Here is a 7,173-nt window from a genome sequence, read left to right as displayed (position 1 = left end):
CCCTCTAATGGATTGGCCACCACTCGCTTGGCCAGTGTAAATAATAGAACAATACGTGTTTGCCAGTTGACGACCGCTGCATTATTGAATATCCAAAATCGATTGAGCCATAAATTATTCTTCTCTTTGTTAACATTACATTCACGAGCAAACGAGGAACATCGGGGTGACAGCCCACTGCGATTGAAAGCCTCGAGTCCTATCTACCGTCTACGTGAGCTATGTGTTTTCTTGGCTCTACTTCATTAGCTCCACCAGGGCGGGGTAATGAGGGGTGCGGGGGTATTGTGGCGAGAGGCACGCCTCGTTTACCGCTATTCACACCACGAGTGTTCGGCGACTATCAGCGCTGATTAATCTCAATCTAAATCTCATACCTACGAAAACATTTCTTCAGTGAGTAATGTTCCTGTATTATTATCACCAGTTCCGTCGACATCTATCTGCTACATACAAGCTGCTATCTGCTAAGTCGGTATATGAATAGAATTTTTTCTTTCTTGAGGAGGTCAAAAACTGTACACGATTTATGACTTAGTTTTCGAGACTTCAATAAATTATATATGTTGAAAGGTATCTACCTACTAAAATTTACCCAAAACTACTACATGTACCGTACTTTTGTTTGTGAAACTCTTATAATTGACGAAACAGAACTCTACATGTCTGTTGTTTTAGATCATTTTCATTACTTGGTGTGGGGGTTCCGTGGGGGAGGGGGGGGGGGGGGGGGGGGGGGGGGGTCTTTCTTTTTTTCTGTCTTTCTGTTTTTTGTTTTTGAATTTTGAAGTATTACTTTTTTAAATTATTTTTTAAATAGCTAAAACTTCATTTGACTTCATGCGTACGGAATTATTGGGAGGTAGAAACATTCAGGCGAAACACTTTGTATATATACAGACATTGATATTCTAGACAAGAAAACGCATTTCTTATGTAATTTTAGTGATTGAACATTCTCAGTCAGTTAGAAACGTGTTACAAAACAGCAAACTCAGAACAGTCTCTTTAATATATGTGTTATAGAGAGGCCAGGCACAATGATATTTTTTTAAGAACCGTGATCTGATATCATGATAGCCCGGACCAACAAGTAAATGGAGGATATTTCATGTTCTTTGTCAAATATGATTTATATCTCATCGAGTGAAATTTGCAATCGTATCGTATCGAGTCGCGCTTGAGCGACGAGTGTGATATGATTGCAAACTTCACGAGATGAAATATAAATCATATTTGACAAAAACATGAAATTTTCTAATTATTGTATTACTTTCGGCAATTTACCTTTATTTGTAAAATGCCAGCAGAAAAATAGTTCCGGCTTTCTTACAGTGAAGATAATACTTTCTACAGTGACGATAACACATTTTAGAGTGAAATACAAACACGTAGTGAAATTTTCACTCTAAAATGTGTTATTATCACTGAGTGACTGATAACACTTTTATTTCACTGATATTTTAAGATATTTCACTAAATGTTATATAATAAAACGTTATATTCGACTTCAGTCTTTTACAAATTGCTAAAGTACCGTGCCTAGTCTAGGATTATTGTTAACAGCTTTCCGATATTTTGTATGCTTCAAAATTGTAATTTGTTTTCAACTTGTTAAAGTTTCTTAAAGGTAGGGTCAACTCCAACAAGAGCCTTATGTGTTGGAAAGATGCATACCCGGACCACCAACACATACTGACACTTTAGCAAATGAAAAACGCGTAATTTTAGAGTTAATAAAAAACCATGATTATTCCTGCTAACTGGGGGCAGCCATTTTGTTTCGTTTTTGTGACGTCCGGTGGGATAGCTTGGGGCGAAGTGACGTCAGCTCCTGACCATCTCCTGTATGTACAGTGTAAACAAAAGCAGTAATTTTCGACAAGGCGCTTCTCTTTGATCAACCTGACTTGTAAAACAGCATAAATGACGTAATAATATAATAAACTATTTAACTAAATATATTTCAAGTTGCATTAACGGAACAAAATGGGGTTATAGTATTTTTCTCTGTTTAATAATCCAAAGGAAAAATGTACACCATTACGCCTATTGATATGCTACGTTGGAGCAAAAACGACAACCCACGATACCCAAGTCGGCAAGTGATAATTTTCTTTTCTTTGGGACTACGTAATTGGTCAGTTCTGTGGTTGTAGATGGAAAAGTCTACTTAATCAATAGTTTTACAGAACTATTTACAGTAATAAACCATGTCCATTACAATTTTAGGGGCGACAGGTAATATTCCACAATACCGGTATGTATTTTATGTCTAGACAGCGTCAATTAATTGGCTCGTCTGGTTACCAATCAAATACACACCTGCCAATCAGAAATCACAGATAGAAGCAACTAACAGCATAGACCAATTAACTAAGAAAACACTCCGTGTATCATTTCAGTACGTAGGTTAATGCATGAGAAAAACATTGTTAATTGTTTCGACTTGTTGTGTAGCCACTTTGACAATGGTATTTTATTTTGTATTGAAAAAAAATATTTATACTATAGTGCTGGATATACTTGATGTGTATTATTACAGAACATTGCAATGTATGACTATTTATCATCCCGCAAAAACCAGGTAGATTGTGTTTCTCTAGTTCTAAGGCTCATTCCTGACGTGACGCGTTAAGTATTACGTAACCACCAGCTCGCCAGAGGGCGTACTCACTGAGATGGTACAAAATGGCTGCGCCCGTTATATATAATAGTCGTCACATTTAACAGTTTTATTAATTAACTATACGATTATACGTGTTGATATTAAGCAATAATGTGCATTATATATCGTTGAATATGCATACCAGGCCAAATGCCGTAATTGTCCTCTCCTTTAAGTGTGAAAATGTTGAAATTTTAGAAGAAAAAAATATTTTGTCTAAACTGATCTCTGAGTACCCAGACGATACATCTTCAGACTCCCAAAGATACAGGAAAATGAAAGTTCTTGTAACAGATTTTTTTTTTTTTTACCCAGTTCTTACTCCTCCAATCACTATCTGTTACCTAAAGTAGTAGTAGTAGTAGTAGTAGTAGTAGTAGTAGTATGTACTATGTGGAAGTAGTTTTAGTACGTAGTACATGAAAGTATTTATACGTATTACCTAAAAGTAGAAATAGTACGTAGTAGTAGAAGTAGTAGTAGTAGTAGTAGTAGTAGTAGTAGTAGTAGTAGTAGTAGTAGTAGAAGAAGAAGAAGAAAAGTTAAAGTTTGTTTTGTTTAACGACACCACTAGAACACATTGAGTTATTAATCAACGGTTATTGGATGTCAAACATTTGGTAATGTTCCTCGAATAGAGGAAACCCGCTACATTTCCACCCAAGGGATATTTTATATGCACCATCCCACAGACAGAATAACACGGTTGGAAGGAGAAATAGCTCAATGAGTCCAATGACGGGGATCGATCCCAAACCGACCGCGCATCAGGCGAGCGCTTTACCACTGGGCTACGTCCCGCCCCCTGAGAAGAAGTAAATAAAATATGAATTACATCGTTGTAAAATAAATGTAAAATAAATGTAAATATGCAACTCCATAACCTTTGCATAATAACATCTACACGTAATGGAAATGTTCTTCTACATGCTGTGTTTTCGTGTGCTTATTAATGTCGAAAAACGTATTTTAGTTACTGTTGTTGTTTGTCACGGTCCGAGTCAAGTGTGCACTGTCCACCACAATAGTGTCCTCTGTCCACTGCCATTGTCCACCGGAGACTGGACTTCCGTTTTGGCGGCTGACCACTCGTCCACTGGTATATCCCTGGTCACACCAAGGCCAGCAGCTGCGTCCGAACGCCCGTCAATACTTTTTATATGTCCCCCTTCTTTGACAAAACACACTCCACGTGGTTTATGTCTCCATATACACGTGTAGTTAGTACCGGCGTGGGTGCATTAGCGTCTTAATGCGTTCAGTTATATTTCCGTTTATTACTTATAATCGCTTTTCTTGTATTCACAAAGATCAAAGGATTATAAAAAGGTCTACACCAATTACCAACTTTTTTTAAATCTGTACTTTGTTCAGAACAGTAGTGCGGTGGATTGTGGGTAAACTGAGCAAAGTGTATTGTATTATGTACACGCCTCTGTAATAAGGATCGAGTTTATTTTTAATAATTGATATGTAAATTTGATATTTATTTGTTGTTGGTTTTCAACAAACGTTTTCTCACCGTGACCTTTACAATATTGTTACTTTGGGATATTAGCTATATATATTCTTCTGACTGTTTTCAGTTATGGAATAACAGTGCTTTCCAGCTTATCATTTAAAAACATCAGAATTGTATGCTGATAAAGGTCAACACTGTTTGGAAGCAATACAGTTACAATATTGGCCATATACATTTCTACTGAGAAGATTTAGTATCAAGTGTCTTGGTTTTGATTCTTCACATTTGTTTAGTCTGATAATATTTGTTGTGCCTCGCATATTACATAAACAGTGTTAAAATATGTAGAATACAATACAATACAATACAACACAATACAATACAATACAATACAATACAATATAATATAATATAATATAATACAATATAATATAATGTAAAATTAAATTTGGTTACGGTCATTCCAGAACTGATTGCAGTGATGGAGAACTTGGTGGCAACATTTCAAATACTAATATCAAGCTTGGACCCGGGGTGGACATGCCTGAAACCCTAGTGGTATAGGGGCATGAGAAAACAGTTCACGCTCACGCTAATGTACCATTCACAAAATTAAAACAAGCAATTTGTCAATTCTTTTCTAATTTTTATCAAAACCTAAAATAATTTCAATGCCTCTTAAACATTCCAGGACTGACTGCAGTGATGAGGGACTTGGTGGCAACATTTCAAATACTAATATCAAGCTTGGACTCGGGATGGACATGCTAAATAATACTAAATTTTTATCAAATCCTAAAATAATTTCAATGCCTCTTAAACAATGCTCGTTTCTCGAATACTTCCTATTTCTTAGAATATTATTTATACCTATGTCGGAAAATACTTTTTGTACTTTATTACTTTCTCGACGTCAAATTTACGATGATGTTGGATTGTGGACGTGGTGATATCATTATGTATTTAACAGTGTACGCCGTTGTGTAATCCTGTAATCGGCGTTACGACAGTGGTAATTCCGCGACAAGTCTTGACACGCACCAAACAGATTAGCGTGTCTGCTAATGTATGTGTTTACAACGTCGTTAGATGGGTGTCAAACACAGTTTGTATACAATGGGATGAAGTTAGTCTGTTATTTCGCACCTCTCTTTTTTAATATGATGCAGTCGCCAACTTGACTTCTTAGTGTGTTTGATGTGTTTTGATGACCAACAAAACAAACACTATAAAATAATCCATTGTTAACTGCTGTTGCGAAGAGTACACACACGTAAACGCGCGCACACAAAAAACAAATACGCGTGAATTTGCGCTCTGGTGCGCACGCGCACACATACACACACACATACGCTCACACACGCACATGCACACACACATACACAAATACAACTCTTGGCTGTAGTAGATTTTTTTGCAGGAGTTCATGTTTGTAGGGTCTTTTTGCTTCTTCTTGAAGTCTACGACAGTTATAGCACCTGTTATAATGGCTGTTATGATCCCAGTAATAGCAGTGATGACAGCAGAAGTAAGAACAGAGTCGTATCTAGTGCCAACAAATCTAAACAATAATCTAGAGTGGGGAGGGGGTAAATAGCGATACAGAACATTTTTGTTTTTAGATGCCATATAATACTGTTTTAATCTATCCAAAATTCTAAAGTTTTTAAACCATCACCGCTACCCCTATTCCCGAAAACAGCTTCGACAAAGATTAACAAACGGAGAATATAACTAGTAATAATTATTACATTTGCTACTGTTATTCCAGTTACTAGCTAATAGTAGTAGTAGTAGTAATCGTAGTAGTAGTAGAAGTAATAGTAGAAGTAGTAGTAGTGGTGGTGGTGGTGGTGGTGGTAGCAGTAGTAGTAGTAGAAGTGGTGGTTGTGGTGGTGGTAGCGGTAGCAGCAGCAGGAGTAGTGATAGTAGTAGTAGAAGTAGTGGTAGTAGTGGTGGTGGTGGTAGGTGGGTGGTCGTGGTTGGTGGTAGTCGTGGTTGGTGGCGGTGGTGGTGGTGGTAAGATGTTGTTGTTGCTGCAAAACCAGCAATATGGAAACACGTCTGATTACATTATTATTAAGAAACAAACAAAAAGAACAGCCGAACTCATCTGTTTACAAATATACTTATCATCTGCGCTGTCACTCGATACACGGTTATAACAGCGGTCAACACATAATGAGTTTTTATGTCGTGTTATGAAAATATGTGTGAGTAATGAAAATTGGCCTGTTTCCGACAGCCTAGATCCTGTATTAATCGATATAATAAATGACTATTATAATTGTTTTATGAAGTCTTATTGTTATATTAGTTGTAAACGTTGTTATTGTAGTTCTAGCAACATCGGTGTTTTGTTGCAATGTTGTTGTTGTTGTTGTTGTTGTTGTTGTTATTTTAGGGGGTGATTGGCTGTTGAATTGTTTTGGACTTGTTGGGGGTTTGGGGGGGGGGGGGGGTTGGGGGGCTCTTAAGTTTTAAAACAATTTTACTATTATTATTATTATTGTTATTATTATTATTATTATTATTATTATTACCGTTATGTTAACATATCAATATAATATACAGTAACAGTATAGAGCGTGGATATAAATAAACTGTTGACAAAATAGTACACGTTTAACTGGTTGCAATTAAAATTCTAAGTAAAAGCCATTTCTACAAAAAAAGGCCACAAAAGGGTACATTGTATAATCGAAATAATAAATACGCAACTAAAGAATTTTAGTTGTAGGAGCCTATTCTATTTAGTTAAATTGTACTCTCTTTTTTTTGAAAATTTATATTAGTTTTAAAAATTTAATTTCAATTAAACATTCGCTTTTGTTTTGTTAATAGTAATACAAATTTGTAAAAATCGCTCATAACAGTAAAACTCTTAATTTACTAGCGAGTTAATTTATGAAGCACATTTGTACAGTTGGTATTACACTAGGCCACACCAGCGGGCGTGACATTCTGTGTGCACGAGGGACACACTTGTTAAAATACCCTCCAGTGCCCGACCAACGTGTCAGTTATCTCCACTCCATTGTTA

This window comes from Gigantopelta aegis, chromosome 6 (genome assembly GCF_016097555.1).
Source record: "Gigantopelta aegis isolate Gae_Host chromosome 6, Gae_host_genome, whole genome shotgun sequence".
NCBI classification, from domain to species: domain Eukaryota; kingdom Metazoa; phylum Mollusca; class Gastropoda; order Neomphalida; family Peltospiridae; genus Gigantopelta; species Gigantopelta aegis.
Note: the sequence above shows the minus strand (reverse complement) of the source record.